This window comes from Mus caroli, chromosome 4, assembly GCF_900094665.2.
Source record: "Mus caroli chromosome 4, CAROLI_EIJ_v1.1, whole genome shotgun sequence".
In the NCBI taxonomy this organism is placed as follows: Eukaryota; Metazoa; Chordata; class Mammalia; order Rodentia; family Muridae; genus Mus; species Mus caroli.
Genome location: NC_034573.1, coordinates 31830613 through 31854447, shown reverse-complemented (window position 1 = coordinate 31854447; position 23835 = coordinate 31830613). Strand labels below are relative to the sequence as shown.

The following is a 23835-nucleotide window of genomic DNA, read 5'->3' as shown; positions in this document are numbered from 1 at the left end:
AGCTGGAAAGAACCCAGATGTCCCTCAACAGAGGAATTGATACAGAAAATGTGTTACATTTACACAATGGAGTACTACTCTGCTATTAAAAAGAATGAATTTATGAAATTCATAGGCAAATGGATGGACCTGGAGGGCATCATCCTGAGTGAGGTAACCCAATCACAATAGAACTCACACAATATATACTCACTGATAAGTGGATATTAGCCCAGAAAATCTGAGATAGAAAGATACAATTTGTGAAATAATTGAAACTGAAGAAGAACGAAGACCAAAGTCTGGATACTTTGCCCCTTCTTAGAATTGGGAACAAAACACCCATGGAAGGAGTTACAGGGACAAAGTTTGGAGCTGAGACGAAAAAATGGACCATCTAGAGACTGCCATACCCGGGGATCCATCCCATAATCTGCTTCCAAAAGCTGACACCATTGCATAAACTAGCAAGATTTCGCTGAAAGGACCCTGATATAGCTGTCCCTTGTGAGACTATTCTGGGACCTAGCACATAGAGAAGGAGATGCTCACAGTCAGCTATTGGATGGATCACAGGGCCCCCAATGGAGGAGCTAGAGAAAGTACCCAAGGAGCTGGGGGGAATCTGCATCCCTATAGGTAGAACAATATGACCTAACCAGTACCCCCTGGACCTCGTGTCTCTAGCTGCATATGTAGCAGAAGATGACCTAGTAGGTCAACAGCGGAAAGAGAGTTCCTTTGGTCGTGAAAACTTTATATGCCTTAGTAGAGGGGTACGCCAGGGCCAAGAAGTGGGAGAAGGTGGATGGGGGAGTCAGTGGGGGATCGTGTGGGGGACTTTTGGAATAGCATTGGAAATGTAAATGAAATAAATACCTAACAAAAAACAAACAATTAATGCAGTCTCAGGTCCCGCGTGATTGGATTGGAGCAGACACTGTGTTCCTCTCCCCAGAGGTCTTAAGATCCTGTGGAGTGTCCTGTGGGGACCTTGCGGGTGTCCAGAGACTCCGCACCCAAGGAACCCTGGTGCTGGTGTGGACCGGAAGGGGCTTGTGACTTTGATCAGGCCAGGTTTTCTGCTTCCCTAATTATGCTGAAGACCAAAGTGTGCACATTTTGCCCCTTTTTTAGAATTGTGAATAAAACACCCAAGGAAGGAGACACAGAGACAAAGTTTGAAGCTGAGAGAAAAGGATGGACCATCTAGAGACTGCCATATCCAAGGATCCATCCCATAATCAGCTTCCAAACGATGACACCATTGTATTCACTAGCAAGAGTTTGCTGAAAGGACCCTGATATAGCTGTCTCTTGTGAGACTATGCAGGGGCCTAACAAACACAGAAGTGGATGCTCACAGTCAGCTATTGGATGGATCACAGGGCCCCTAATGGAGGAGCTAGAGAAAATATCCAAGGAGCTAAAGGGATCTGAAACCCTATAGGTGGAACAACATTATGAACTAACCAGTACCCTGAAGCTCTTGACTCTAGCTGCATATGTATCACATGATGGCCTAGGCGGCCATCACTGGAAAGAGAGGCCCATTGGACATGCAAACTTTATATGCCCCAGTACAGGGGAACACCAGGGCGAAAATGTGGGAGTGGGTGGTTAGGGGAGTGGGGGGGAAGGGTATGAGGGACTTTTGGGATAGCATTGGAAATATAATTGAGGAAAATACCTAATAAAAAAATATTTAGATGCGGGCGTGGTGGCACATGCCTTTAATCCCAGCACTCGGGAGGCAGAGGCAGGCAGATTTCTGAGTTTGAGGCCAGCCTGGTCTACAGAGTGAGTTCCAGGACAGCCAAGGCTACACAGAGAAACCCTGTCTCGAAAAACCAAAAAAAAAAAAAAAAAAAAAACCAAACAAACAAACAAAAACAAATAGTTTCATGAATCGAGCCTAAGTCAACAATTTTGACATTCCAGAATTTGAACTACATCTCTCCTGGCTCTTCTAGTTTAACATTTCTGTAGAATAATCTGTGGTTCATCAAATGGGCCATCTTTGATATTAGATTTATTGAAGGTTTCTTATCCTTCATTTCGTGTTTTTAAAACTATCATATACAATGAGGGTTTTCTTTCTAATTCCTATTCTTTATTGTTCGATAGGTTTATTGCACTTGAATGAGTGTCTCTTGACTAACTTTTGAAATTTATTCTCCATAATTTTATGAAGAATACTTTTAACCATTGAATTATACCATATCATATATATATATGTTATTCTGTTGCATGAAATCTAGGCTATTTGTTTGTTTGTTTTTGTTATTATAAGTAAGGCCACTGTCCCTGTGGTCCCTTCACAATCAATAGCCAATTTAACTTTCTCAAAAAATTGATCTCTCTATCTATCTATCTATCTATCTATCTATCCACAGAGATTAGAGATAGAAAGATAGATAGATGATAGATAGATAGATAGATAGATAGATAGATAGATAGATAGATAGATAGATAGATAGAGATAGAGACAGAGATAAAGATAGTGATAGAACTAGATATCATAGACTCAAGAAACCAGACATTAATAAACCAAATAATCCAATTAAAAATTAGCATGCAAATTATGCAGAGAGTACTCAACAAGGGAAGAACAAATGACTTGAAAAACAAAGAAATGCTCAACACCTTTAGAGATCAAAGAAATTCAAGTTAGAGTACTTGGCTTTTCTACACATACCTAAATGTCTAACTAAGATCAATAATACATCATATTGCTGATGATGAGGAGAAAGGTGAATATTCCTTCTTTATAGGTAGGAGTCCAAACTTATATAGGCACTTTTAATACCAATATGTCAGCTCCCTAGAAAATTGGGAATCAATCTACCTGAAGACCCAGCTATATCATTCTTGAGCATAAACCTCCAAAATGATCCATTCTACCACAGGAACAGTGGTTTTGTTTATAACAACCAGAACAACAACAATAACACACACACACACACACACACATAAACTGGAAATAGCATAGATATTATGCAACTGAATATCAATTAAGAAAATGTGGTACATTTTTAAATGGTGTATTATGTAGCTGTTAGAAAGAAAATGAAGTCATGAAATGGGCAGGCAAATGGATGGAACTACAAGAAATCATTCTTACTGAAGTAACTTGAACTCAGAAAGGCAAACATAGTTGAACTCACTTATAAGTAGATATTAGGTTTTAAATAAATGATAACTATGTTACAATACACAGACACAGAGAGGCTAAAAAACAAGGAAAGCTCTAGTGGGAAATGCCTTGATCTACATGGAAAGAGGAAAAGTGAGTGAACAGGGGGCAGGTAGGAATATGTAAATGAATTATGAATTTTAGATAACCAGTATAAATGGCACACAATCTAAGTACTTTATTTATAAACTCTAAGCAGATTTAGAAGCTATTGAAACTTACAATCCAACCATATATCCATGGTTACTTGCTATTTCTCCTGGCCATGTGTTCATGGTCCATCACTTTTCAGGGCTGCTTCCTCTTCTCACTGTGTCCTTTCTTCCTTTCTCTCTACCTGTGACTCACAGTTGGTAACTGAAAACCCTCCTAACCCTATTGCCTAATCATACGTTTTAGCCTTTTGAACAATTAACTTGGGTAATAAGGTTATCAAAATAAAAGCTGGAGGAAGAATTCATTTGTGTGTGTATGGGGGGGGGGTGCAACCAGATCTTGGGGCGACAGTATTTAGCATTTGAATACATAGTAGCACCAAAGTAACCTCCTACAGGGACAGGAACAGGAGGGTTCCATGGGGGAGAAGATTTGGAGGTAGAGAGTACAATGAGAATATTGGTGGCATTCTCCTGGTGGAAAACTAGGGCAGTGCAACCTCCCTGGAATTTGCAAGGTTGATTCTAGTGAGGACTCCTTCTAATGGGAGTAAAGAGCCTGAAGAAGGCATAGTCTGTAACCAGGCAAGGTTTCCAGTGTTAGGACTAGGAACCAAACCAGTCACAAAAACTTAGATCTACAATATATCCTGCATGCAAAATGCTGCATTTTGAGCAATATTGGTGTAGAACTTGTGGGATTGGCCAACTAGTGAATGATTTACCTAGAGGCCCACACCATGAGAAATTAGAGGGATCCTATGCCCAGCAGTGCCTGGATGGCCTAGAGCTAAAATCTGGGTAGTCCAGTGTCATCACTAGGTAGACAAAAGATAAAAAAAAGTTAATGAAATGATTCCTAATGATATTCTGTGATTCTCATAGAAATGTGCATAGCCCAATTGTCCCCAGAGAAGCTCCATCCTACACCTGATGGGAGCAGATGCAGAGACTCACAGCCAAACATTCAGTGGTGGGCATCTTAAAAACATAGCCTCTAGAAACAAGTAAGCAGGGTTTATTAGACCTCAGAGAGTCTGAAGCAGCAATCATGGAGCCTAAATGTGTCTGAGATAGATATTCTACTTATATGTTATGGTGGTTTAGCTTGGTGCACATAAGGAATTCTAATACCAGGAGATCATGCACATGCGTGCGGGAGAAAGAATAAAAAGAAGTGTTTGACACTTTTGCATGTTCCTGGGATCCTTTAGAGAGAGATGAGAGAGAGAGGTATGTGACTCTTGCATGCTCCTGGGATCCTTTTCCTCCTACTGGACTGCCTGCTCAGCTTTGAAATGGGAGTAGTTTTGCCAAGTATTTTTGCATCTTGTTATGTCAAGATTGGTTATTATCTCTGGGAGTACTCCTTTTTCATGTTGTGTGTTGAAAAAGCAATATGCAACTCATGGATGCTGAGATAGGGAGAATTGGGTTCCTCCAAAGAAATGACTGATAGGTTAACCAATTTCAAATTTTCAGCCATAAATATATATGTATATATAAACAGCATTAATTATAGTCAGCTATACATACATGTATACACATATGCAATAAACAATAACAATTAAAGAAGAGGTTACAGATTAAACAGGAAGTGAAGTAGGTACTGGAAAATTTGAGGAATGGGCAGGAATCGTGAAAATACAGTATTCATGAATGAATTTCTTTAAAAAAATTGCAAATACAAAATAAAATCTAGTAGAATGTACAGTGCTGGATATAGAGTAGTAAAATCATGAAATGTCTGAAGGTGAATGACTCTGGGAAAATAGTATACTAAACAAAGTAATTCAGAGTCAGAAAGACAAAAACCCTCCCAGTATATGTGTTAACACATATCAGCTATGAAACAGTATCATGTGAAGGGGTTTTGGGGGTGAATAGTGATAGGGTAATAGCGATGTGCAAACTGAGATGACATACTGATAATGAGTGAGAAAGAGCCAGGAGTTTCAATGAAGGAAACATCAAAAAGAAACCTATGTCTGTGTATGATCATTGCTTTCTTAAATACAGTATTTAAAAATGAAAGAAAATAATTGAACTGCTGAAATTGTAACTAAATAAAAACCAATAGGCTGTAGCATAAAAATGTTGCTCTATCTCTTAACATTTGTTTGTAAGTGATCATCAATAGATTTGCCATTTAATAACAACAATGAAAAGGGACGTGCTTCAATCGTTTTCAGTTTGCCATTTAAATGAAAACATCAAGACTCTCTGTTCATCTTCATCAAATCACATTTGATTGTTCTTTGTTTTCTGCCAAAATGCTGTGTGCACTTTCCTGCCCTTTCCCAGTTTTCTGTGTAGTTCTGTTTAGTTTTTGGAAGTGATTCTGCTTATTGTCTACTGTTTCCCACCTTCTGTCAAGGTTAGTTTGAGCATGCCTTCTTTTATCTGAGAAAATAGAAATTACAATTAGGGGTTTATATAATACAATTCTTCTTTGGCTAGTCTCAAAATTCACTTATACTAATTGCCAACTTAATCTGTCACAATTAATTTTTCATCCATTATTTAATAGTTGGGAACCTGAATACTTTCTAGTATTATATATAACATGGGAAGGTTTTGGTGTATACTTCAAAGTTTTTTAGAAGCATTATATTTTGTGTATGCTTAAGGATGAACACTTGGGATTAATTCAAAAACATATTCAAGAGGTCAACCCTGTTCATCTTTGCTACTTTGTGCATTTTCCTTTGCCCTTGCTTTATTCCCCCCACCTCCTGTTTTGTTTCCTAACACTCTATAGGAGAGAAACAATGATATTGGGGAGAGAGGAATTAGGAAAATCCTTCTTCTTCTTGAACCATACCTTCTAAGAAACTGCAACAAACCTCTATAAATGAAAAACAACCATACATCCCATCTCTTATCCTAGCATTTATGTACCCTCTGAAAAGTTCCCAGAATTCCATTCTTTCTTCCTTTTTAAAAAAAAATATTAGATATTTTCTTTACATTTCAAATGTTATCTCCTTTCCTTCTTTCCCCTTCAAAGACCTCCTATCCCACTCCCCAACTCTCCTCCCCCTGCTCACTAACCCACTCACTCTAGCTTCCCTATTCTGGCATCTCCCTACACTGAGTCATTGAGCCTTCACAGGACCAAGGGCCTCTCCTCCCATTGATGAATGATAAGGCCATTCTCTGCTACATATGCTGTGGTAGACATGGGCACCCTCCATGTATTCTTTGGTTGCTGGTTTAATCCCCTGGAGATCTGGGGGTACTGGTTGGTTCATATTTCTGTTCCTCCTATGGAGATGCAAACACCTTCAGCTCCTTGAGTCCTTTCTCTAGCTCTTCCATTGAGGACCCTGGCTGAGAGCATTCACCTCTGTATTTTTCAGTCACTGCTAGAGCCTCTCAGGAGACAGCTGTATCAGGCTTCTGTCAGCAATCACTTATTGGTATCCACAATCATATCTGTTTGGTGACTGTAAATGGGATGGATCTCCAGGTGGGACAGTCAATCTCTTCTCCACATTTTGTCTCTGTATTTCCTCCCATGTGTATTTAGTTCCCCCATCTAAGACGGACTGAAACACCCACACTTTGGTCTTCCTTCTTCAGCTTCATGTGGTCTGTGAATTGTATCTTGGACATTCCAAACTTCTAGGCTAATATCCACTTATAATTGAGTGCATACCTTGTTTTGTTGTTGTTGTTGTTGTTGTTGTTGTGTGTGTGTGTGTGTGTGTGTGTGTGTGTGTGTGTGTGTGTGTGATTGGGTTACCTCACTCGGGATGACATTCTATCCATTTGCCTAAGAATTTCATGAATTTGTTCTTTTTAATAGCTGAGTAGAACTACATTGTGTAAATATACCACATATTCTGTATCCATTCCTCTGTTGAGGGACATCTGGGTTCTTCCCAGCTTCTGGCTATTATAAATACAGCTGCTATGAACATAGTGGAGCATGTGTCCTTGTTATATGTTGGAGCATCTTTCGAGTATATGCCCTGGAGTGGTATTGCTGATTTACAGAGTAGTTGTACCAGATTGAAATCCCACCAGCAATGGGGAAATGTATCTCTTTCTCCACATCCTCACCAGCATCTGCTGTCACCTAAGTTTTGGATCTTAGCAATTCTGACTGGTGTGAGGTGGAAACTCAGGGTTGTTTTGATTTGCATTTCCCTGATGATTAAGGATGTATAACATTTCTTTAGGTGCTTCTCTGCCATTTGGTACTCCTCAGATTAGAATTCTTTGCTTAGCTCTGTACCCCATTTTTAAATAGATTTACATGGCTCCAGCTTTGGTTGTAGCAAAGGATGGCCTTGTTGCTCATCAATGGGAGAAGAAGCCCTTGGTGCTGTGAAGGCTCCATTCTCTAGTGTAGGGGAATGCCAGAACAATGAAGAAGCAGTCAGTGGTTGGTTGAGCAGGGGGAAGGGAGAGGGGATCAGGTGTTTTCAGAGGGGAAACCAGGATAGGGGATAACATTTGAAATGTAAATTAAAAAAAAAGAAAATTCTTTGTTTAGCTCTATACTCCATTTTTAACAGGGTTATTTGGTTCTCTGGAGTCTAACTACTTGAGTTCTTTGTATATACTGGATATTAGACACCTGTTGGATTCAGGATTGCAAAAGATCTTTTCCCAGTCTGGCGATTGCTGTTTTGTCCAATTGATCTTTGACAAAGGAGCTAAAACCATCCAGTGGGAAAAAAAGATAGCATTCTCAACAAAGTGTGCTGGTTCAACTGGAGGTTAGAATGTAGAATCATTAATGCAAATCGATCCATTCTTATCTCCTTGTACAGAGCTCAAGTCCAAGTGGATCAAGGACCTCCACTTAAAACCAGATACACTGAAACTAATAGAAAAGAAAGTGAGGAAGATCCTTGAGCACATGGGTACAGGGGGAAATTTCCTGAACAGAACACCAATAGCTTAGACTCTAAGATCAAGAATTGGTAAGTGGGATCTAATAAAATTGCAAAGCTTCTGTAAGGCAAAGTTCCCAGAATCTAAAATATCACACAGTCATAGAAATTATCTTTTGATCTGTTTGTAGCCAAATACTTGTGATCTCTATTGGGAGATCTTTTGAGTTTCTTCCCTCTCCTTGGAATTCTGTCCTTCCATTGTTGACATCCTGGCCTCACAAATTCTCATTTTATTTATTTTAGTGAGGTTCTCAGCCTATCTTGGAGCTATGTTTCTACTCAAGTATCAAAGTTTCCTTAAATATATAAGCTCTGAAGCTATTATTCATTTTTCAAAATTTTATTTTCCCATATATTTAGATTCTAGTCTTACTGACACTGATATTGTAATATGAAACTCTTTAACCAATATTTATGTCAGTATAATTCAAATACAAAATATCTCTCATAGCCTCATTTATGAGTAAGCCTGGGTACAGCTGATAGTGCGTATTAAACCTTGTGGGTTAATGAGAATTGGGATGTCAGGGCTGCATTTGAGGACTTACATAGCCTAGCTGCCCTGCTTATGGTCACATGCTGTGCTTCCAGATCAGGCAAGAGTTGAACAATTTATATTTTGATAATATTTGAGGATAGTAATGACATACATATCCTGAATTTGGATTACTACAATAAACACAGGTCCTTTAGTTACAAAAGAGAGCTTAGGGTACAAGACAGAATGTATTGTACCTAGCTACTTCAAAAACTTAATAGAAGATAAGGGGCAAGTTCTTGGTCTTCTGAGTCACTCACTGTATTACTTCTATGCTATTACTCGATAGCCAAGAAAACCTTTAGTGGTTTGTATTTATTCTCCTATATATCTATTTTATATAATTTATTATATATGTATATATACATATACATATAAATATACACACACATATATGTATATGTATATATATATATATCTTTACCAATGTGTTTAGAAAGCATTTTGTGTTGTTATAACAGTATAAAAACAAGGAGAACCACATATTAGTAGTACATAATCTTGGCCATTTGTAATAACAAGGCTTTACTCCAGCTAATCTGTAAATCTAAGAACATTAAAACTCCAAACACCTATGTGCTAAAAAATTTTACATAAAATTAACATACACATTACTTTCCAAAAAAAAACAATAATTAAACAGAATAATATTGTTGATGGTTATCTTTTATTTTGCTGTTTCCTTGCATATATAAGGTTTGCCAATATAGAAAATAATTATTTCACTCTATATCACCAGAATAGTAAACAAAATAATGTCAGAAAAAAACTTGAGACTGGAATTTGATTTAAATTAGGGAATACAGGGCATATAAGATTCATCAAGAAGAGCAAAACAAGTAGGATTTATGAGTGACATTTCTCTATATAAAAATAGATTGGTGTATTCCAAATGCACAGAATATTTTTCATATAAATGATACTGGTATAAATAAGTAATGGTTTTCTATATAACTTATGCTTTGTATTGTAAATAGCCCGTATTTATAGTGATTATGTATCAAGAGAAATGGAACAGTACATGTATGCTGGGTAATGTGAGCAATTTATTAGTTTAGGCATGAATTCAATTTATCTGTCACATTGGCTTACCAGAGTATTCTCAGCTTATGCAAAGACTTTATTATTTTCGAGGAGAAGCAGCATAGCAGTAGTCTTCAATATTTAAGGGTAAAATTAAAACTTTCTGTTCTGATGATTTGTACACAGAGTAGAAACAAAAAGCTTCCTATATCAAGTACCTTTATTTTTTAACCTAAAAGTCCAAGAAACATGTTCATAGAAAGATGCATTTTCCTGTTAAATATTTTAATAGACTTGTGTTAGTAGATTCACTTTTGAGCTTATCAACATGCAGTGCTTCAAAAGGGTATGATCTTTTTCTTTACTTTTATATAGTATTTTCAGGTCTATTCATTGTTATTTTAAAAGTTATCTTAAAAATACAAGTTTTTGTAAAAAGTGCAGCATACAATGGCACCACACAAGTATTTAAATCCCATACTCATTAAGTTAAAGCAACATTTTTAAGAATGCTAATTTTTTTATTTCAATAGATCATATGAAACTGATCATAAACCATTTAAAATATAATTATAAATATTATCATTTAATTAACATTCTGAAAATTATTTCTAAAGAAAATTTGTTAAAATAATCTCTTAAAGTCTATCAATAGTGTGTTGGCAAATTGAATAATGAGAAAAATATATTTAATATGATTAAAAATAAGCTTTCAATTTAATTATAGATATTAATTGGAGATAATAAACCTGCATCTGCATTTCAAATATTATCTAATAAGTTTGCTTCTGGTTTCACTGAGTAGCTCCTAACAAAACAAACTTCCTGAAGAAGAATGTTACAAGTATAGTGATAGAGGGCATACCTGAAAGAATAAAAGAGGGAAAATAGGAAAGAATCCTGAAGAAGTTAACTTTTAGGGAAAAAAGCACAGGGAATGAATATGTTTCTCATTTATTACTTTGAGTTTAGTCTAAGAGGAGAGACAACAGGGAATTAAAACTCACCTATCTAGAGTATGAATAGCTAAAGAGCTGTGGGTAGCTGAAGTAATAGGAAGATAAAGGTAAAATCTCAGGGGGGTAAAAGACAGAATGAAATCCCGATGAGACTTAGCAGTTCCTCAGTTATCTGGCATGAACTGTAGCCCTTGGACACTGATAAGAAGATATGACTGCCTGACCCAGACCAAGTGAACGATAATATGAGCTTCTTCCTGTTAGAAGGAAAGTAAGCTTTACAGGTTGGTTTGGGCCTGTATAATTCGATTATTTTTTATATTTTTCCAAATAGTTGCTATAGATTTTATACTATAAAATCCAATATTATTGGGAAGATCATTATAAAGATGTCCCACCATGTCGCAAGGGCACATGTTTCACTATGTTCATAGCAGCCTTATTTATAATAGCCAAAAGCTGGAAAGAACCCATATGTTCCTCTACAGAGGAATGAATATAGAAAACATGGTACATTTGTACAATGGAATACTACTCAGCTATTAAAACAACGACTTCATGAACTTTGCAGGCAAATGGATAGAAGTTGAAAATATCATGCTGAGTGAAGTAACCCAGTCTCAAAATTACATACATGGTCTGTACTCAGTGGTAAGTGGATAATAGCCATAAAAGAAGCTCAGAATACATGCAATACCACTCAAAAACCATATGAAACCCAAGAAGAAAGAAAATCACATCAAAGTAGGGATGCTACAGTCCTACTCAGAAGAGAAAGAAAATAATCTTCGGAAAGTAGAGGAAGAGAAGGATTGGGGTCAGGGGGGGAGTCGAGGGGGAGGGAAAAAAAGGGGGCAGGTCAGATATTGGAGGAGATGGGGGAGAATTTAAAAATAGTTGTGTAGCAGTAGGGAATGGGGAACCGGGGGTAGCCATCAGAAAGTCCCAAATGTCAGGTACCCAAGAAGTTTCCAGGGCTCAGCAGGGAGGGCATTAGCTGAAATACCCAACAAAGTGGAGTTAGAGCTTTTAGAGACAATATCCAGTGGATAGACACAGCCTGCATTTGAGGCCACTCACCCACCCAAAAAATATTAATCCATAATTCCTCCTGTCAAAAGGAAATTCAGGGGCAAAGAGTGGAGCAGAGACTGAAAAAAAGGTCATCCAGAGACTGCCCCACCTCGGGATTCATCCCATCTGCAGATACCAAATCAGACACTATTGTTGATGCCAAGTAGTGCTTTCTGACAGAAGCCTGGTAGAGCTGTCCCCTGAGAGATTCTACCAGAGCCTGAACAGATGTGGATATATGTAGCCAAACATCGGACTGACAGTGGGGACCCCAATGGAGAAGTTAGGGCAAGAACTGTAGGAGATGAAGGGGTTTGCAATCCCATAAGAAGAACAACAATATTAACCAGCTAAACCCCCCAAAGCTCCCAGGGACACAACCAAAGAGTGCACATGGAGCAACACATGGCTTCAGCTGGGTATGTAGCAGAGGGCATCACTGAGTGGAGCTTCTTCGTCCTTTGAAGGCTCCATGACCCAGGGTAGGGGAATGCTAGGGCACTGAGGCTGAAATGGGTGGGCAGGTTGAAAGCACCCTCATAGAAGAAGGGGGAGAGGATAGGGTCTTGTGCAGGGGAAATTGGGAAGGGGGATAGTATTCAAATGTAAATAAATAAAATAACCAATTAGTAATGAAAAACAAACAAATAACAACAAAAACAACAAACCATGAGGACAACACCTGCTATGCAAACAGTTCTGAAGCAAGAATGCAAGCAGAGTTACCTATGGGTTGGTATTCTGTCAACAGCTCCCGATGAATTTCTAGGAAATAGCCCAGCATTTACACCACATGCAAGAGTTACCTTGAACATCCAGTGCAGAGATTTTATATGCATTTAACTCAGGATTTTTAAAGCCATAGCAGAGTCTCCCAATTGATCTCCATATGTCAGGAAGGGCTGCTTCTTAAAGGTGTGGCAATAGTTACTGCTTTATGACTTTATGTTTGGGAATAACATTGTACAAATCAAATAATATGCATGATTTTCCATCAGAATTGTAGACAGTCACATTAGGATATCTACATAACTCCATATGACTGTTCCTGGGATGATTTAAGCAATACTTTGAAATTTTCTCTTGTTATTTGCTTGTCCATTTATTGGTTTAGTTGTCTTACAAAGTGATGTGTCCATGTAAGCATTCAGATATATTTCATTTTGATTAATTATTTCTTCTGCAAAATTTTAAGCACTCAACTTTACCCATATTCCTGTTACAATTTATTCTATTGTCCTGTATTCTCTTCACTCTTAATTCTTCCCCAACTGTTGACCCTTTCTTATTTTCCTGGTTTTCTACCCATGGTTACTTCCATGTAAATATGTAACAGTCAGAGGGCAGAATCTGCATATGAACTAGTATATATACTATTTTGCTTCAAGCAGGATTAACGTCTTTTATATGCTATATTCCAATTCAATCTACCTGAACATTTAATAATTAAGCTCCTCTTCAAAGCTAAATAATATTCCTTTGTATAAATGTACTGCCTTTCATTTCTTCTTTCATTTCTTAAATGAACACATCTTCTGGGTTGTGTCCATATTCTTGCCATTGCAAAAGGAGCGAGATAAACATGAATTCTCAAGTGATTGTGTGGCAGGACAGAATGTCCTTTGAGCTTTTGATCAGAAGTGATATTTACCAGTCATGATACTACTATTTCCATGTAACTCTATTTGTCAGTTATTGAGACTGTTTTCTGTGTTGTAGGAATTCTATTCAGAAATGTATCATTTACACGTATGCTCTGAACTGTTTTCTCTGACTTCCTTTATCAGTTGTAGTGTTTTTGATTTTAAACGATATTTGATTCAATTTGAACTGGTCTTTGTGTAGAAAGAGAGACACTCATCTAATTTCATTCTTTTGTAGGTGTATTTATGGTTTTATTAACACCACTGTTTGAAAGTGCTGTTTTCCGTTGCTTTTTTTATTGTACTTTTGTAAACCTTAGTTATCCAGATGTATGTGGATTTATCTAATCTTCTATTATATGTTTCACATTATAGGCTAGCTTTTGCACTGGCAACCATACTGCCTTTATCATTATGGCTCAATAGAATAATTTGATGTCAATACTTTGTTAGTTTTAGTTGTCTTATTCTGCTTACATTTGCTTACAAAACAATAGACATTTGAGTTTCCAAACTAATTTTGTATTGTTTTTCTAGTTTTATAAACTCTGTCACTAGAATTTTGAAGGAATGGATATGTAGATTATGTAGTTTTGCTAATTTCATAAGATTAGCTCTGCCAATCAAAACCATTGGAGTTTTTCCCATTCTCAAGTGATTTCTTCAATTACATATTCAGTTCTTACACTTTTCATTATATATGTCATTTACCTCCTTGTTTAGATTTATTCCTAGATTTTATTTTATTTTTTTACTGAGGCCTTTATGAGTGAGGCCTTTACTTGTTTCTTTCTTAGCAAGATAATGTTTATGTATTTAAAAGCTGTTAATTTTGTACTGATTTTACTTCCTTGTATATTGGTGTTTATCTGATCCAGATTTTTGGCATAATCTATGAGAGACATTTAAGGATAGAGTTAGACTGTCAGCCAACAGGATATTTTCATTTTCTTTCCAATTTTGGTCATTTTATCTTTTCTCTTGTTGCTCCAGCTAAGGAATCATTCACTGTCTTTGGTGAGTAGAGAGTGTGGATTCTTATCTTGTGCCAGATTTAGAAGGAAATACTCTGAGATTTTTTTTTTTTTTTTTTTTTTTTTTTTATCATGGTACTAAACGTTTGATATGTAATAGCCTTTTTATTTTGAGATATATTCATCTACTTCAACTTTCCTCAGTATTTTTTGTCAAAAGGATGTGTTCAACTTTGTCAAAGGCCTTTTTTTCAATGTACTGAGGTACCTGTTATTTCTATCTTTTATTCTATTTATTTTGTGTATTATATTTATTGATTTTAATATGTTAAAGCCATCTTGCACTCTTGAGAGGAAACTAAGTTGATTGTCACACATGACCTTCATAGTGTGGGCACTTCTTTGGCCTATCAATATTCTATTGAGATTTATATATTTCTGATCAAGAAATAAATTAACCTCTGTGTTTCCTCTTTAAGGGCCTCAACCTGCTTACCTGAGTTCTCCTGTATTTCTTTAACAAAGTTATTTGTGTCAGGGTTTCTTTGTATCGCCTTGGCTGTCCTGGAACTCACTCTGTAGACCAGAGTGAGTTCTGGCCCCAAACTCAGAAATCCACCTGCCTCTGCCTACCACGTGCTGCGATTAAAGTGAGTTCCACCATTGCCTGGATATTTGTGTCCTTCTTAAAGTCCTCTTTCAGAATCATGAGATGTGATTTTTCAATCCGAATTTTGATTTTCTGGTGTGTTGGTGGCATCCAGGATTTTCTGTGGTGAGAGAACTGGGTTCTGATGATCCCAATTAGCCTTGGTTTCTGATGGTAAGATTCTTGTACTTGACTTTCGCAATCTGGTTATTTCTGGTATTAGTTGGTCTTGCTGTATCTGGCTGGAAATTTTCCCTACTGTGGGTCTGAAAGCCCATGTTAGCCTTTCTGGGAGGTCACCTCTCTCCTGGCAGGACCTGTGTACAGCAGGCTGTGGAACAGCCTTAGCACCAGCATGCAAAGAGTACACATGTAGGGATCCATGACTCCAGAAGCATATGCAGCTGAGGATGGCCTTGTTAGTCATCAATAGGATGAGAGGCCCTTGATCCTGTGAAGGCTCAATGCCCCGGTGTAGGGGAATGCCAGGACAGGGAAGCAGGAGAGGATGGGTTGGCGAACAGGGGGAGGGAGGGTGGAATAGGGGGTTTACAGAGGGGAAACCAGGAAAGGGGATAACATTTGAAATGTAAATAAAAAAAATATCTAATTTATAAAAAAATGATTGCTGTGGAAGAGCTCATCCAGTATACAAGGTTCTTCCATGAACTCTACCTTGAGTTCCTGCCCCCAGTGCAGTTAACAATGGGCTTTATCTGGATGGATAAGCTGAAAGAAATCCTTTCCTCCCCAAGTTGTTTTTGGATCATACACACAGCAACATAAAGCCAACCAAAGCTGATGGTTTTCTAATATATGAATGGATTACATTGTCAAAATTATCTAGTAAGATGGATGTGTGTAACTAGGTCTATTCATGTATCAGAGGACTTTGAAAAACCAGTGCTGACCTGCCTCTGAGCCAAAAAACAGATGCTGAGCCCAAGCCAAGGATGACCCAAACATCAAGAGCACAAGGCTCTTGTCACAAACCCAGGCTAGACTTTCACAGCAATGTGAAAATCAAACCAATTAAAAAAAAAATTATCCCTATCCTTCCCTCTCCTTCTTCTATAGAATCTTTTGAGAAGTGCCTGCATTATATCTTCCTCAAAATTGTGGTGGAACTCACATTACATCTATCAAAGACATTGATTGTAAGGACACTTTTATTTAGTTCTTCAATTTTCTTGTTTTCTACCTATTAAGGTTGTTAAATCATTTGGCTTAAACTTTTATATCCTTGATATATTTAATGATATATCTAATGTTTTTTGATTTTACAGTTTATTAGAATATGCATTGTTCCTATTTTGGTTTTTTTGTTGTTGTTGTGGTTGTTGTTATCATTGCTGTTGTTGTTGTTTTAGTTGGATGTTTCCCCCAAAATATTCTGTGATGTTTTCTAGGTTGTGTTAAACCAGTAGTTCTCAACATTCTTAGTGCTGTGACCATTTAATACAGTTCTTTTTGTTATCTTGACCAATTCTTATAGCATAATTTTGTTACTGTTTCTTAACTGCAATTTGCTACTATTATAAATTATAACCTAAGTATCAGTGTTTTGTGATGGTCTTAGATGAACCTTGTGAAAGAGTCATTTGATCCCAAAGGTATTGATGACCCATAAGTTTAGAAAAACTGTCTTAGAGGTTCTTGGAACAACTTTGCTTATTGTAACCACCACCACCACCCCCGCCCCCCAGCCTGAAACCTGATTGCTCAGGTTTCACTGTTAGCAAGGGATGGAGCCTGCCGCGCTATCATTCTGCCACTCCCACTGCTGCTGCCTGCTGCCTAACTGTTCCGGAGCCAAACACATGGTCACCTGAAACTGGACTCCAGGATGATTTGGCGGGAATGGGCCCCTTCCCCCTTCTTCATAACCTGGTATACTGAATAGTAAAATTGAGCTTTGATCAGAACCTGGTTGTCTTAGCTCCATTCCTTCTCTTGTCTGTCTAGTTCCTTTGCTTTCAGCTTGAGTCTGCCATCTCAGTCATACCCTGTTCCTCGGGAGCCACTGGACAGTATGCAACAGTTTGGTGCCTGAACAGGAACCTGAAGAATGGCAGAAGGATGCTGAGAGAACGCTGTCCGTGTGGAGCTCCACGGGAAAAGCACATGGTCTTTTTTATCGGGCACTTGAGCAACAAACAGGTACACAAGCTAGTGCTACCTTAAAATTTCACTTTTAAAGTGTTGCTGAGGGTGCAGTAGGATACAAACTAAGCTTGAATCAGCGCTAACCCAATGCTGGTTCTGCTTTGGTCAGCAGTGTATTAATCGGAACTAGAAACTGGAATCAGGTGGTTGTCCCCAGCATTCAGAAGCTGCTTCAGTCGAGAGAAGGTAGGATTTGAAGTTATGGATCAGGCGGTCATTCTCAGCTTTCAGGAGTTGTTTCAAGCCAGAGGAGTAGGGCTTGAAGTACAATTGGTAAGAAATTTTTTAGATAGGATAGATAGTTGTTGCCCATGATTCAAGGAAGAAGAAACAGTAGATTGCGGAACCTGGGAGAAAGCTGGTGAGGCCTTGAAAATCACTCAGGCAGATAATTTCACCTTAGGCCTCTGGGCGCTCATAATGATGCTATCAAAGATGCTACCTCTCCAAGATTGGATTGTACCCAGGCAGAGCTTGTAGAGTCTCAGGAGGAGCACCTATCTGAGAGGGCCTTCTCAGAAAAGGGCTCTCTTAACTAAATTTGATAAATGTGGAAAGTCTGATGATGAACTAAATTCAAACAAAAATCACTCAGATAGAGGAGCTGCCCATTATTTTGATGAAAATTGGCTTTCATGCAAATCTCCTACTCCACCTATGGTCCCCACCTATGGAGGGGCTACTCATAGGGACATGCGACTAAGCAAATTAGAGTTTGAAATTAGGCTTCAGAAGTTGACCAATGAGCTTAAGGAGCTAAAAAGGATGTCAGAAGTGGGGAAGAGTAACTCTTCTGAAGTTCACCAGGTGCCACTAGAAAGAGCTGTGAGTCAGGCTCGTGGGAGAGGACAGAATAGGTCTGATACGCTAGCCTTTCCTGTGGTTGAGGTAGTTGATCAGCAAGATACTAGGGTCAGACATTACCAGACTTTGGATTTCAAGTTGATAAAGGAGTTAAAAACGGCTGTTGTGCAATATGGCCCTTCAGCCCCATTCACTCAAGTGTTACTGGATACAGTCGTGGAGTCACACTTAATCCTCCCTAGATTGGAAGACTCTTTGTAAATCTACCCTGTCAGGAGGAGATTTTTTGCTTTGGGATTCTGAATGGCAAGACACCAGTAGGAAAACTGCCGCTTTAAATGCTCAGGCTGGTAATTTAGACTTGGATAGCAACATGCTTTTAGGAGAGGGTCCATATGAGGGACAGACAAATCAGATGAATTTTCCCGTTGCAGTATGGTGGCTGTGCACCGTGCTTGGGGACTGTTACCAGTTAAAGGAGATATTGGTGTAAGTTTAGCTAGCATTCGGCAGAGTTCTGATGAGCCTTACCAAAACATTGTGGACAGGCTTTTGATTTCAGCTAGTAGAATCTTTGGAAAGTCGGACACAGGAAGTCCTTTCGTTATGCTTATGAGAATGCAAACGCAACGTGCCGAGCTGCGATTCACCCGCATAAGGGACAGACAGATTTGGCGGGATATGTCCATCTTTGTGCAGACATCAGGCCGTCTTGCACAATTTCGCAGGGGACCCAAGTACAAACAATGTTCTCGCGGAAACGAGGGAATAATACATGCTTTAANTGTGGAAGTTTGGATCATTTTAAAAGTAATTGTCCAAAGAACAAAGGTGCCGAGAATAGGCAAGCAGGCTGTGCCCCAGGAATTTGTCCCCAGTGCAGGGAAGGGGTCAGCCCCAGACCCCGACTTACTCGAAGAAAACAGCTTATGGGGCTATAAATCTGCTGCCCAGCCAACAAGATCAGTTCTTGAACTTGTCAGGTCAAACCCAGGAAATACAAGACTGGACTTCTATTCCACCATCCACGCAGTATTAACTCCAGAAATGGGAGTCCAAACTCTGCCTACCGGAGTCTTTGGACCACTGCCCACAGAAACCTGTGGCTTTCTCTTGGGACGAAGCAGTTCTATTGTAAAAGGCCCGAAGATTTATTCAGGTGTTATAAATAATGATTATGAGGGAGAAATTAAAATCATAGCAGCTTCCCCTCATGGTGTTATAACTGTACCCGCTATTCAGAGAATTGCTCAACTTACTTTAATCCCTTTACGTCAGTCACCATATAAATTCTTTAAAAATGAGAGAGGACAAAGAAGCTTTGACTCCTCTCTTGTGAATTGGGTGCAATCTATTACTAATCAGAGACCTAACCTTAAATTGACATTTGATGGAAAAAGCGTTGAAGGATTAATAGATACTGGTGCCGATGTAATGATTATAAGAGGACAGGACTGGCCTTCAAACTGGCCCTTGACTGATTTGTTAACTCACCTTCAAGGAATTGGGTACACTAGTAACCCAAAATGTAGTTCCAAATTGCTAACCTGGAGAGATGGGGATGGAAAATCAGGAAAAATTCAGCTGTATGTTATGTCAAAATTGCCTGTAACTCTGTGGGGACAAGATCTGTTGTCACAGATGGGCATTATAATGTACAGTTCTAATGAGATGGTGACTAAGCAGACATTCAGACAGGGACCTCTGCCTGGTCATGGACTAAGAAAAAAGGGACAGGAAATTAAGACTTTTGAGGATCCTAAACCTCACTCTAACACAAGAGGTTTAAAGTATTTTCAGTAGCGGCCACTATCTTGCCTGCATCCCATGCCGAAAAATCCAATGGCTTAATGATAATTTTGGTGTGGGTAGAACAGTGGTCTTTACCTAAAGAAAAAATAGAAGTCGCTTCTTCGCTAGTGCAGGAGCAGTTAGAAGCTGGATATTTGGTGGAGTCTCATTCTCCTTGGAATACACAAATTTTCATTATCAAGAAGAAATCGGGTAAATGGAGACTGTTACAAGATTTAAGAAAAGTTAATGAGACTATGGTACCTATGGGATCTTTACAACCGGGGCTTCCCTCCCCAGTAGCCATTCCTAAGGGATATTATAAAATTGTGATAGATCTGAAAGATTGTTTCTTTACCATCCCTTTGCATCCAAAGGATTGTGAAAGATTTGCTTTTAGTGTTCCTTCTGTAAATTTTAAGGAACCCATGAAAAGATATCAATGAACAGTTCTCCCACAGGGGATGGCTAATAGTTCCACCTTCTGCCAGAGATTTGTGGCACAGGCCATTCAGCCTGTGAGACAATGGCCAATGATTTACATCATCCATTTCACAGATGATGTTTTGATGGCGGGAAAAGACCCCCAGGATTTGCTTTTGTGTTATAGAGACTTACAAAAAGCCTTAGCTGAAAAAGGGTTGCAAATAGCTTCTGAAAAGATACAAACTCAGGATACTCACGGATCAAGCTGTTTTTCCCCAGAAGATAGTTATTCATAGAGATAACTTAAGAACCTTGAATGACTCGAAAAAACCAAAAAAAAAAAAAAAAAAAAAAACCTTGAATGATTTTAAAAAATTTTTAGGTGATATTAATTGGCTTTGCCCCTATTTAAAGCTTACTACAGGGGAGTTGAAACCTTTATTTGATATTCTTAAAGGGAGTTCTGATCCTACTTCCCCTAGATCCCTAACCTCAGAAGGATTGCTGGCTTTACAGGTAGTGGAAAAGGCTATTGAAGAGCAATTTGTCACTTATATAGATTACTCCTTGCTGTTGCATCTGTTAATTTTTAATACGACTCATGTGCCTACCGAACTGCTATGGCAAAAATTCCCTATAATGTGGATACATTCGAGGATTTCTCCTAAACGTAAAACCTTGCCATATCATGAAGCAGTGGCCCAGATAATTATCACTGGAAGAAAGCAGGCAAATAGCCAGATATTATTGTTCAGCCTTACAGTGTGAGGCAAGACACTTGGCTGAAACAGCATAGTATGGATTGGGCTTACACAAATAGGGTTTAATGGAACTATAAACAGCCACTACCCCCAAGATAGGTTGATAAAGTTTTTAAATGTACATGAGGTGATATTTCCTAAAATGACTTCCTTACAGCCTTTATATAATGCTCTATTGATTTTTACTGCTGGCTCTTCTAAAGGGCGGCCTGGATATCTTATTAATAATCAACAAGTTATCATAGAGACTCCTGGCCTTTCGGCTCAGTTAGCCGAATTAATAGCAGTACTGAAGGTCTTTCAGTCTGTGCATGAGGTTTTTAATATCTTTACTGACAGCTTATATGTTGTGCAATCAGTACCCTTATTGGAGACCTGTGGTATGTTTAATTTTAATATGCTATCAGAATCCTTATTTTCAAAATTGCAAAACATCATTCTTGCCCGGAAAAATCNGTTTTATATTGGCCACATATGGTCTCACTCTGGTCTTCCTGGACCTTTAGCTGAAGGCAATGATTGCATTGACAGAGCTTTAATAGGGAAAAGCCTTAATTTCGGATCCTGTTGCTTTGGCCAAACATGATCATGAAAAGTTTCATCTCTCTAGCCATACCTTAAGGTTCCGACATAAGACCACTAAGGAGCAAGTGAGAATGATTGTAAAACAATGTCCTAAATGTATTACATTATCTCCAGTGCCACATTTAGGAGTCAATCCCAGAGGTCCTATGCCTAATCATATTTGGCAAATGGATATAACTCATTATGTGGAATTTGGAAAATTAAAATATATACATGTTTGTATCGATACTTGTTCAGGATTTCTTTTTGCTTCTCTGCATACAGGAGAGGCTTCTAAAAACGTAATTGATCATTGCCTACAAGCCTTTAATGCCATGGGATTGCCTAAACTTATTAAGACAGATAACAGGCCATCCTATTCTAGTAAAAATTTTATTTCATTCTGTAAAGAATTCGGTGTCAAACATAAAACCAGAATTCCTTATAACCCCATGGGACAAGGAATAGTTGAACGTGCTCATTGCACCTTAAAGAATTGGCTTTTTAAGACAAAACAGGGGCAGTTATATCCCCCAAAGTCACCAAAGGCACATCTTGCCATTGCCTTATTTGTTCTAAATATTTGCAAACTGATATTAAAGGTCAGTTTGTAGTGGATCGCCACTGGCATCCAGTTACTTCTAATTCATATGCATTGGTAAAATGGAAGGACCCACTAACTAACGAATGGAAGGTTCCAGATTCGGTTCTAATCTGGGGAAGGGTGGCTGCCTGAGAGATTAATTCGTCAGCTGGACACAGATCCTGAATCTTCTTGTAAGTATCACTCTGACGGCTAAAAATTCCTCTTTTGCTTAGAAGTCAGTTGGAAACACTGGCTCTCAGAAAAGCTGTGGTTTTCTTGAAACTCTCAGAACCAGCTCCCCCACAAGGAGGCCTGAGACTGAGCTTGAGCCTTGCTAATTTGCAACTGAATAAAGTACCTGGACTTCCCCAAAAGAAGCTTTGCATTGTTACTTTCTCATTGTCTGGATCTTGTTTTTCAAGCAGGTCAATCAACACCCTTCAGCCTGAATGCAGCAGGCATGCATCCCCGCCCCCAAGAGCATGCAGGTGGCAGCTACTAATTTTCATTCTAAAGACATTCCAGCACATATCGTGGCTTTCGGTCTGATTTGTGATTACGGTTTGCTACTAGGGCTAGAAAGGCAAAAATTTCAAATATTAGAAGAATATGTTTTTTATTCTGATAGACAGGCTTAGTTCCTTAGCTGGTCTCCGGTTTTCCACCCTTGTGGTTATTGCAAGGTCCCTTTGGTTCCTCAGGCTATGGAAATATTAGCGATGAGAAGAGTGACCTCCAGTTCCTAATATATCCTAAGAGCCACAAATTGTGTTGTTACTAGTGACATAATTCTTGTAGAGGCCTTGCTGAATCTGAGGTTGAAAATTCTCCCTTGGGTGCTGCACAGTACTCAGAACTGTGCATGCTAATTTGTTATAATACAAATACAGTATGGGCACCAGCATGGGTGCAGGGAATATACTCCAGGAGAAGGTTTAACTTGACCATTTCTGAGTTCCCTGAGAGATACACCCGGTTTGGATGGAGGTTGGTATCTAGTTCCAGTTATAACCAAGAATATCTTTCTAAGGCTCTACCTCCCCTCCCCAAAAGATACCAAGAGCCATGATTGTGAGTCATGACAGCACCCACGGGGGGAATCGGGTCAATACTCCCCCAGCCATGGTTAAAGCCCACTCATTGAAGAATGAAGAAATCATTTGATCACCTCAGTTAAGCGTGGCCTTATTAAGCTTAATTCTAAGAAGGGAGAGAGGTTGGAGACCATACTGTGAGAAGGGCAAGCCCTTCACAGCCTCCCACCATAACAAGCCAAATGGCCTTGTGCTACTGAGCCGGTCACCACCCCCTCCTCTCTGTTCCCGCCTGTCATCCAAGGCTGTTGAGGAGAATCCACTTATTCTCCTTCAATGTTATCATAATAAAGTGCCTTTCAAAAACATACAGTTACTCTTCACCAGTGTTCCAACGCCTTAGAAAGACTGTGTGGCTGACTACTTGGTATTCAGCTAGGAAGTTACCTATTCAGTAACTAATTAGCATTATAAAAGACAGAGCCAACAGCTCAGGACTAGTCTGCAAGATGTTTACTAGGACAGAAAGGACAGTCTTATCCAGATACGGTTTACCATAAGAAAAGTTAGGAAATCCCACTGAGACAGGTTTCTTCATTAGGC

At 38.7% G+C, this 23835-nt stretch overlaps 1 pseudogene; it reads left to right on the top strand.

Annotated features, from left to right (window-relative positions):
* The first annotated feature begins 17467 nt into the window (after nt 1–17467).
* Nucleotides 17468–19109, top strand: LOC110292483 (annotated as a pseudogene).
* The last annotated feature ends 4726 nt before the right edge of the window (nt 19110–23835 follow it).